A 10,630-nucleotide genomic window follows, 5' to 3' on the forward strand; every position below is an offset into this window, starting at 1 on the left:
TTTCTTCTTCCTTCTCCTCTTCTTCTTCTTCTTCTTCTTCTTCCTGTTGCTGTGGTTTATTGCTTGAGTTGTGAATATGGGAAACTTTGGGAGGTGCTTTAAATAAAGAACGAAAGTCAACTGTGAAGCCGCGATGTTTGACTGCAAACTTATTTTTCGTTGGCGTGTGTAATAATAGAAGTAAGCTGAATTTGGTCAAACACGAGGGATTTGAAAGTAGTTTGCTTTCTTACACGTTTGGTCTTTACTTACTAGAAACAGATGTCACGTGTGACGACTGGTAACGGCTTAATAATAGTGACTCTCACTGAAGTTCGGCTTCCTTTTTGTTTCTGTTTTGGAGCACCTTATAATAGCATAATTAATGAGATTATTATTTTTAATACTATTGATAAAAGAAAACGTTAGAATGGTGTTGGAATTTGAATTTTTACACGTGTTTCAAATTTAAAGTCGTGGATCTGAGAATGAACAGCAAAATATATGTGTACTTTTAAAGTCGAAATTCGTCTACATTGTCCTAACTACCTATTTATAGATGTATTTTATGTTATTGCTTGGTCGTTAGCTGTAAGATAGGTGTATTTGAGTGAAAACCATTACTTCTCGGATGTAATCCATGATTAATTAACAAAAAATTTAATTACATTTTTATACTTAACTTTATATTCTCAATGTTTCTTTATTATATATAATTGTGTAAAAAAAATTAAGGTTATGTTCGTATTGTTTGTTTATTTTTTGAAAGTGTTCATGTTCGATTTATGTTCATTTAAATTTTTAATAATATTGTGTTTGTTTATTTATTTTTCAAGGTGTTCATGTTCATTTAATGTTCGTGAACATGTTCATTTATATATTTATTAATATCTCTAGTTGCTTATGTTTATTCATTTATTTGCAAGCTAAATAAAAACAGTAAAATTACATCACCGTTCTTTAGGTTTCTTAGACGTTATATTTTGAACTTCAAAGTTCATCTTTTGTTCAATTTAGTTCATATTTTAATCAGTATTTCAAATATAAAAATAAAATAAAAATGAAAACCAAATAAAAAAACTTGTAAACAAATCAATATATGAGCTTATTAGGAATATGAATGAATTGAACAAACCTTTATTTGCACTCATTCGTTTATTAAAGAAACATAAAAAAATTGTTTATGCTCATTTACTTTTACCTCTATTCTTAGTGTTTCATTGTCAAGTTTTAAGTCCAAGAATGTAAATAACTGAATTTATATTATTATTATTATTATTATTATTATTATTATTATTATTATTATTATTATTATTATTATTATTATTATTATTATTATTATTATTATTATTATTATTATTATGTTATAAGCAAAGTCGTACCTGGGTCTGGGCAGGAGAGGCACCTGCCCAGGACTCAAAATTTTTATTATATATTATATTTATGAAAAAATAGTTTTATATTAATTATAGGGCTAAATTATTTTTAATACTTGTTATTAACAATATTTATTATTATGGGCTCAATCTTTTTCTAATATTTATTATTAGGGCCTAACTCTTATAATTTATTTTTCTCTAATATTTGTATTATTGTTCAATGTTTGTCAATATTTTTTATTAAAGGCCTAATTATTTTCAATAACTATTATTAGGTTTTCACTATTTTTTATTAGGGGCATACTTTTAAAATTTAATTTCTTTTCTAATATTTATTTGTTATTATGAGTCCAACTTTTTCAGTATTTTTATTAGAGGCTCAATTTTTTTAGTTTTTGATATTATGAGCATACTCTTAAATTTGTTTTTAATATTTGTTAGTAGGGATATGTTTTTTTTTTAATTTGTCGTTATGGAATTGCCCTTAAAATTTATATTTTTCAACCCTTTTTATTAAAAACAATTACTTAAATAACGGTTTGTAACCACAACGATGATCATTATGCAATGATAATAATATTGTTCATAACCGCAATATCTACAATCGTTATGTCCACACTAGCATATGTTATTAAAAATTTATAATCACGATACTTGCAATGACCACAATATCATATGTTATGTCCATAATAGCGACAAACACAACGCGACTGAAAACACAAATGTAAATTGTAACTTAAATTTTTGATTATGGGCCTAATTTTTTTAGTTCTCCCAAGGGTCACCAAAATCTCAAAAACGGGTTTGGTTATAAGTTGGAAGTCTGAACCATGAACCTCGGCTCAACTGCTCCGGGGAACGTTTTAGAAAAAAAAAACCAAAAGGTGAGACTCTAGAAAACTGATTTGTCAACTTGGAAACCTAAACGATTTTTTCTCATTGCATGAAATTTTCAATGTTCAAATTCAAACCCTTGTTGTTGTTGCCGCATAATTACTTTCAATCAATATGGGCCGCAGACATCGGATCAGGTTCGATCTTTGTTTTCCAATGAACGTTTGATACTTTATAGTTAGGCGTCGTCAAAATTCACTAAGAGAAAATAATTTCAGTGACCGAAAATAACTTATAATATACAATTTTAACCAATTTTCTTTAGATTTGCGAAAATGACCAACAAATTCGCAACGCGAACTCCAATTTTGCAACTTAGTTTCCAAATTCGCAACGCGAATCTGTAAATAGCAACACAGAATTCAAATTCGCAACGCGATTTCCAAATTTGCAATGCGATTTCCAAATTCGCAACGTGATTTACAAATTCGCAACACTGAATTTCAAATTCGTAACTCGATTTTCGAATTCGCAACACGAATTTTAATTTAGCATCAGGTTTTATTTTCGCAACACAAATGTTTTGGGTATATAACTACGCAGCAGCAACAACTCATAACCTAAATCCCTAAATCGCAACTCATTCCATCTACATCTATCACTCTCTCCGGCGACATCCGTTCCTATATCCAACGACATCCTTCCCCATCTCTAATGTTTTTTTACATAATTTTATTTCTATATAATTTTTCAATGATTTCACTCACAAATTATCAACTATCAACTTAATAAAGGTATGTTATTCTCTAAGTTAGTGATGATATGTAGTTTATAGCTCGTTTGTTTAGTAAATTAATTTACAATTTGTAGAATGAAATCATCTAATGTTGATCATGTTTGGATAGATTTGTATTTTGGAGGGTCATGGGAGAATGTTCATGGTGTTTTACTATATATGCTTTTACCCATGAATATTCAACTAAAACTGTCATTAAAAAAGTTAACTTATGAAACTCTAATGTTACGTGTTGCAAAAAATTGAATTTAGAGCCTCTAAGTGGATTTAGGCTATCTTATCAGAGAAAAGGTAAAGTTTATTTGTTAACCGACAATGAAGATATTGAAGGATTCATTGCTTACATTAGTGTTTCGCAAGAAGATGATGTTACATTGTATGTTGTTGAACCTAGAAGTAGTGAAGTTGGGTCAGTAGCGGGTAGTAATCAACTAAGTTCTTCAACCCCAGTTTATGGTGCTCACAATGTACAACGTTATTATCAACCTCAAAATTTAATGGTTGCACCACAATTTCATCACCAAGAAAATTTTGTTTCACCACATTTCCAATACCAAACACAATATCAAACACAAACTCAAAACCCACAACATTTTCCTAATCCAAATCCTAATCAACTTTCAGCACCAAATTTCGGTTTTCGTATTGACCAGTTAGACGATTATGAGACAATAGAAAAAATTGTGAGTACTAGTTAGTATTCGAAATTTGATCTTGGTCAATACCCGGACTTTGATCTTGGTCAATACTTGGATTTTGATGATGTTTCAGAAGAAGAAACAGACCCTATGTGTAATGATTTTGATATTTGTCAATACCCGAATTTTGATGATGAAACAACCGCTGCCGAGGAAGATGTTGTTGATGATAATGAGGATGAAGTTACGACTGTGAATGAACATGTTGAACATCCATTTTGTAATTCATATAACACTGAAGAAGAAAAAGAAGAAGAAGAAGTCCCCGAAGAAAAGAAAAAGAAGTAAATGCCACGGGAGTATAAGTGGAATATGCCAGAATTACTTCAGATACCGGAAGAATAGTTGGTAAAGATAGCAGTTGATTGTTACACAAAAGTTATTCATATCAAGAAAGATGATTGTTTTGATACAAAGGAAGACTTGAAGATAGCTTTGTATACAAAATGTGTGGAAGATGACTATCAACTAAAAGTTAACAAATCAAGCAAAGATCGTTTCGAAACAAGGTGTATGATTGACAAAAACTGTACGTGGCGTATGATTGCAAAGAGGATAAAAGATTGTGAAATGTTTCAAGTTAGAACTTTTATTGATAAACATACATGTTCAAGAACACAAGTTTTTCCTCACCATAGAAAGGCAAACAAAAAGGTGTTGGGTGGTTTTCTGGCTGAGTTAATGTTTTTGAATAGCAGGGTATATCGGGGACATGAAATTATGATTGACATGAATGCTCGGTTCAAGATTAATATCTCATATTCTCAAGCTTGGAGAGCCAAATTTTATGCCTTGAAATTGTTGAGAGGGTTGCCAGAAGCATCGTTTGCCCAACTGTCGGCTTATTGTCACAATTTAAAGCTGAAAAATCCCGGATCGGTAACTCATATGAAAACAGATAGAGATGGACACTTTGAGTTGCTATTTATCGTCATTGGTGCTGCGGTTAGTAAATAATTATAATTTTGTTGACTCATTTTTGTTAGTTGCATGCATTTCACATTTAAATGATTATATTTCTTTGTATATGATTTTGTAGATTCGTTCGTTTATTACCTGCATGCGCCCAATTATTATAGTTGATGGAGCACATTTGAAAGGTCGATACCTTGGAGTAAACTTATTAGCAGTAGCCATGGATGCTAACAATGAGATACTTCCAATAGCTTACGGGGTTGGCAAATTTGAAACCTTTGATTCATGGACATGGTTTATGGGGCATCTTAGGGATTGTATAGGTCCTATTAGCAATCTGAAAATCATATCCGATAGGGCAAACTCAATTGACAACGCTGTTAGAAGGTGTTTTCCAGATGTTTTTCATGGGCTTTGTGGTGTTCATTTGTACAGAAATCTAAAATCAAGGTATGATGGTATAAAAAATCACAAATGGACATACTGGAAGGCTGTAAAAGCTTATCGGGAAGTGGATTTTAATAAGCATATAAATTGTTTAAGACATGTTTTGCCTCAATGTGCTCAAATACTAGAAGATGTCGAGTTTAAAATATGGTCAAGAGTACATCAACTTGGAGCAAGATATGGTTTCATGACGTCTAATAGTGCAGAATCAATCAATGCTCTAAGTCGTCATTCCCGAAAATTACCCATTACTATGTTAATGGAGTTTTTTCGAGCCTCTATTCAACAGTGGTACTACAAGAAAAGAAACCATGCAGGAATTATTTCTTTAAATTCGTAACTTATCCTATTTAATATATATTTTACTAAGTATTATTTATTTAAATTTACAGGAACATTGGAACGTCGTGTTACACCATGAACTGAAAAAAAGATAACGAAACGTGTTGTGAAGTCAACGTCATGGAGATTTGAACCATGTTCAAACACTTTATTTGAAGTATTGGATAATAACTTAAATGGACTTGTCGATCTAAATGCAAAGACGTGCAGTTGTATGAAATGGCAAACATCTGGTTATCCGTGTGGCCATGTTATAAAAGTTGCTCTTCATCTAAACCAAGATGATTCAAGCGCATACGCTATGGATTGCTACACTACAGAAGTATATCGACAGACTTATGCCGAGATTGTCTACCCTATTCCACATCCTTCTTAGTGGGACATACCAGATGACTTACAAACAGTTTTGCCATCAGTCATGGACAGCAGGCTACCTGGCCGACCAAAAAATCAGGATCGTATATCATCTAAGGGTGAAGAGAATATGATATCAACATGTAGTCAGTGCAAGGAAAATTGTCAAACAAGGTTGACCTGTGGATCACCAGTGCCATCACAATCATCTTTTCCTCTACCAAAATATGAATCCTCATCAAAATCCAAAGCTCATATGGTGTCAAGCAAAAGGAAATCAAAATCGCAATCAAAATCAAAATCTCAATCACAATCGGCTTTACCTTTTGGGACTTATTAACTTAGGTGATTTTTAAATGCAAACATTGTATTATGTGTATTTTATGTGTGAATGCATACATTTTCAATTAGACATGCATTAGTAACTTGAGTTTGAACATTGCTATGATATGTTCAGTTGTTATCACTTATCATATTGTTGTCTTTTATCTTTTTCAGGTGTATTTTATATAGTCAAATATGCAACATGAAAATCAAATTCGCAATGCAAAAATCGTAATGCGAATTTGACTTTCGCATTGCGAATTTGACTTTTGCAACAATCGCAACACGAATTTGACTTTCGCGTTGCAAAAGTGTACCTTCAATAGGTCTTTTTTACCTTCAACATAATGCAGATTGAAAATTAAACAACAAATCAATTAAACATTGTTGTGGGTATATTATTTGAACATTGTTATGGGTGCATTATTTGGAAATTTAGAAAATAATGTTCCGGACTTCGTTAGAAATAACCCTTTTTCATCGGATTAATTTCGTTGTTGTGGGTACATTATTTGAACATTGTTATGTATAAATTTGTTGTGTATGTATATTTTGGTTTGATTATATTGTATGTATATTTTCATTCAGATGGGATGGGTTGTGCATAACAAAACAATCTATCTCTTCCATGTGAGTACTTTATTCCCACCATGTGACAAGTGTGACAACCCCATCAACTCACAACTCAGCTTTGAACTCAATCAATATTGTCTTTTAGCTTGATGGTTCATAAAGAATGTTACTTGAACAATATGAATCAATTATGCAATTTCCATGTTCAATTTAACACTGCATTTCAAATTCATTTCATATGTAATTGAAGTTTGAATTTCAATTTCAATTTGAGTTTGAATTTCAATATAAATTTCGGCTCCACTATAAGCCCGAGCCTTTGTTTTATTCAAACAATAACTTACTCAATGAAATAACTTAGCCAATATGCATGTTATCATTGATTATTCCTAATTTCCATTGTTTTTTTTTTCCAACTTTAAACGCGAGGGAAATCCCGACCATCGTAATTTTTGGTTAACAAGCAGGAAGATTCGATATCCGAATAATTTCTTTCGGATACTATCCATTTCAGTCAGCTCACTGAGATAGATTAACCCTAAACCAAAACTATCTTAGCCAAACATACTTGATGTAGAAGCAGCTGCAGATTTAAAATCTCAATGGTGATGCATTTGGTTCTCAAACAGTTAAAGCGTCAGAAATATTTCGGACGTATGATATGGGTGGTATACGGGAAATGCAACAAATGGCAACTAAAAATCTAGAGAATTTTTGGATGCATTTTGTTGCATTACCTATGTACAACCCAAATTATAAGTCCGAAATACTTCTGATACTTTAAATGTTTGAGAACCAAATGGATCGCCTTCGAGATTTTAAATATGCAGTTGCTTCTACATCAGCTATGTTTCTCTCAGACTATTTCGGTTAACGGTTATCCTATCTTCATGAGCTGAATGAAATGGATAATATTCGGAAGGCATTTTTTTTACATAATTTTATTTCTATATAATTTTTCAATGATTTCTCTCCCAAATTATCAACTATCAACTTAATAAAGGTATGTTCTTCTCTAAGTTAGTGATGATATGTAGTTTATAGCTCGTTTGTTTAGTAAATTAATTTACAATTTGTAGAATGAAATCATCTATTGTTGATCATGTTTGGATAGATTTGTGTTTTGGAGGGTCATGGGAGAATGTTCTTATGGTGTCAAGCAAAAGGAAATCAAAATCGCAATCACAACCGGCTTCACCTTTTGGGACTTATTAACTTAGTGCAGACGTTGTATTATGTGTATTTTATATGTGAATACATACATTTCAGTTAGACATTCATTAGTAACTTGAGTTTGAACATTGTTATGATCTGTTCAATTGTTATCACTTATCAGATTTTTTGTTGTGATTGTTGCGAAAGTCAAATTCGCGTTACGAAAGTCAAATTTGAAACGCGAAATCGCAACGTGAAAATCGCAACGCGAATTTGACTATCGCAACACGAATTTGACTTTCGCGTTGCGAAAGTATACCTTCAACAGGTATTTTTTGCCTTCAACATAATGCAGATTGAAATTTAAAACAACAAATCAACTTTTACAAATCAATTAAACAAGTAAAAAATAAGAATTATTTACACATCAATTAAACAAATCAACTTTTACAAATCAATTAAACAAGCAAAAAATAATTATGATTTCCTCATCAATTAAACAAATCAACTTTACAAATCAACTTTTATAAATACATCAATTTCACGCAGACAGTTTTTTATGCACAAATACATCAATTTCACGCAGCTCACTTCAGGATCAGGATTAACCTGCAGAAACCAAACATTTGCTCAAACAACACTTTTTACACATCTAAAACCAACAAACAACAAATTATCTAGGTACTTAACCAAACATTTTCAAATCAACAAAGAGTATATATGTTAACAATAATTGCTCAAACTTACCAATTTGTGTTGTTTATGCACACTTTCAGTACGCGGATGTAGGTAGGCAGTGTCTCGCATATATCACTCTAGCCATTAAATACCGAAACCACAAGCCTACTGCACCTCTATCTCTATCTGTGGGAGGTAGAAACTGTTTACTTCTTGTCGTCAAACGTTCCAAGCACATGCATACGAGAAGACCACAATCCCCTCTGGCTCCCTGCATTTGTTGTGGTGCGGTCTCGTCTCTGATCATTGTAACTTTGAACTTCTTTGGCTTCTTGTTTCCAAAATTAGTCCAATAATCAATCGCATCCAAGTATTTAGCCAAATGAGCGCTTCATCCTTTACAAAAAATATCTCTCAAATCAGATAATGGTATGTAATTCAACATGTTGTCATATACATTTGTCTTCAGGGATGGGAGTTGAAGCTCGACGAGAAGCCAATGATGACGTTCCAAAACAGCTGCAATCATAAATAATAATTCAATTGCGCACATCAAATTTTTATTTATGAACACCTTTAAAATATTCAAAAATAAATACTAACCTTATCGACCTCCCACCACGCAAGATAAAGTTTAGCTTTTCTATTACCCAACATATATGAAGTGTCTATCTGATCCTTCAAGTGAGCTATGTGAAAAGACGTCGGCATAATAGTCCATCGCGTATTTTTTATTTTCTTCAATTTCCTTATTATCAGAAGACGTGACACCCATGCATCAATATGTTGTTTTATAAAAAAAAAGTATATATATTAGTGAATTTCATAAATTTTAAAAAAAATTAATCAAAATGCAATATAAGAAGAATATAAGACTTACCCCCTCGAAATAGCCATTGTCTTCAACCCCTAATAACACACCCCACCAAGACCGATCAAGAAACAAATGCATATCATCGTCGAGTTTACATATGTCAGCGTAACGCCCCTGGCTCCGCTCATGTAGATAAAAATCAACTGTGGTCTTAGCCCAAAGGGTATTATCCATAATTGTGTCTAGTAGTGTTCTCCTCTCCACTTCAAATACCAGAATAGTACTGACCGATAACTCATACAAAAGCCAACTCTTATCCATCATGTCGGGCACTTGAGGGGATTTATCAATATGTCGACATATTATGCCATGTGATTCGGACTCTCGAACGGTGGGAGGGACCTCTTGAACGATGACAGGGGCCTCTTGAACGGTAGGAGGGGCCTCTTGAAGGATGATAGGGGCCTCTTGAACGATGACAGGTGCTTCGGGCTTCTTCTTACGGAGTCTTGGCACTATTGGTGTGAATGGAAACGTAATGACACATGCACGACGTCTGATGCGTGAACCCCGTCGTGCAAGAAAAACCCGACGTAAAGCATCTACCTTATCGGGCCTCTAAAAATAAATTAATACATAAATCAATAAATAAACAAATAAATAATGCCGAAAAAATGTTATTTGCATTTTTAGTATAATATTAAACAAACTTACCTCATTGCATAGAGTATGAACCTCATTCTGCAACGATGTAATAATCTCATGTTGAGCGGCTACCTCATCACGTAAAGTAGATACCTCACCACGTAAAGTAGATACTTCACCACGTAAAGCACCATTGTCATCACGTAAAACCTCTACCTCATCATGCCATGCACCATTGTCTTCACGTAAAGTACTTACCTCCTCACGCAAAGCATTTACCTCATCACGTAACTCCCCTAACTCATCCCGTGGAGGTGTAGAACAGGGATATAAATGTCGTGGCATCTTTGCCGATCGCCTATCATGAGGTGATGGTGGAGAAGAGGCTCGATGATGTGATTGAATAGGTGATGGCTCTCGTTGTGTAGGTGTATAATCGACTCGATCAGGTGATGGCTCTGGGTGAGGTGATGGCTCTCGAAGTGGGGGATGCTCATCATCCGTGCCATCAGAAAAACGCTTACTAGCTTGCCACCAATCAGTGGCAAGCTCAGCCTCTGTGGGTGTTAGCCTCTGTAATGGATAGTTGGCCTCATGACAATATAAAAGCTCAAACAAAGTTAAATGTCTACTAGTAATAACTTGTTTATATATAGTAGTATTTTGGAAACATTATATAGAAATTTTTACCTTAAAG

This window comes from Hibiscus syriacus, unplaced genomic scaffold (assembly GCF_006381635.1).
Source record: "Hibiscus syriacus cultivar Baekdansim isolate YM2019G1 unplaced genomic scaffold, ASM638163v2 tig00116978_pilon, whole genome shotgun sequence".
NCBI lineage: Eukaryota > Viridiplantae > Streptophyta > Magnoliopsida > Malvales > Malvaceae > Hibiscus > Hibiscus syriacus.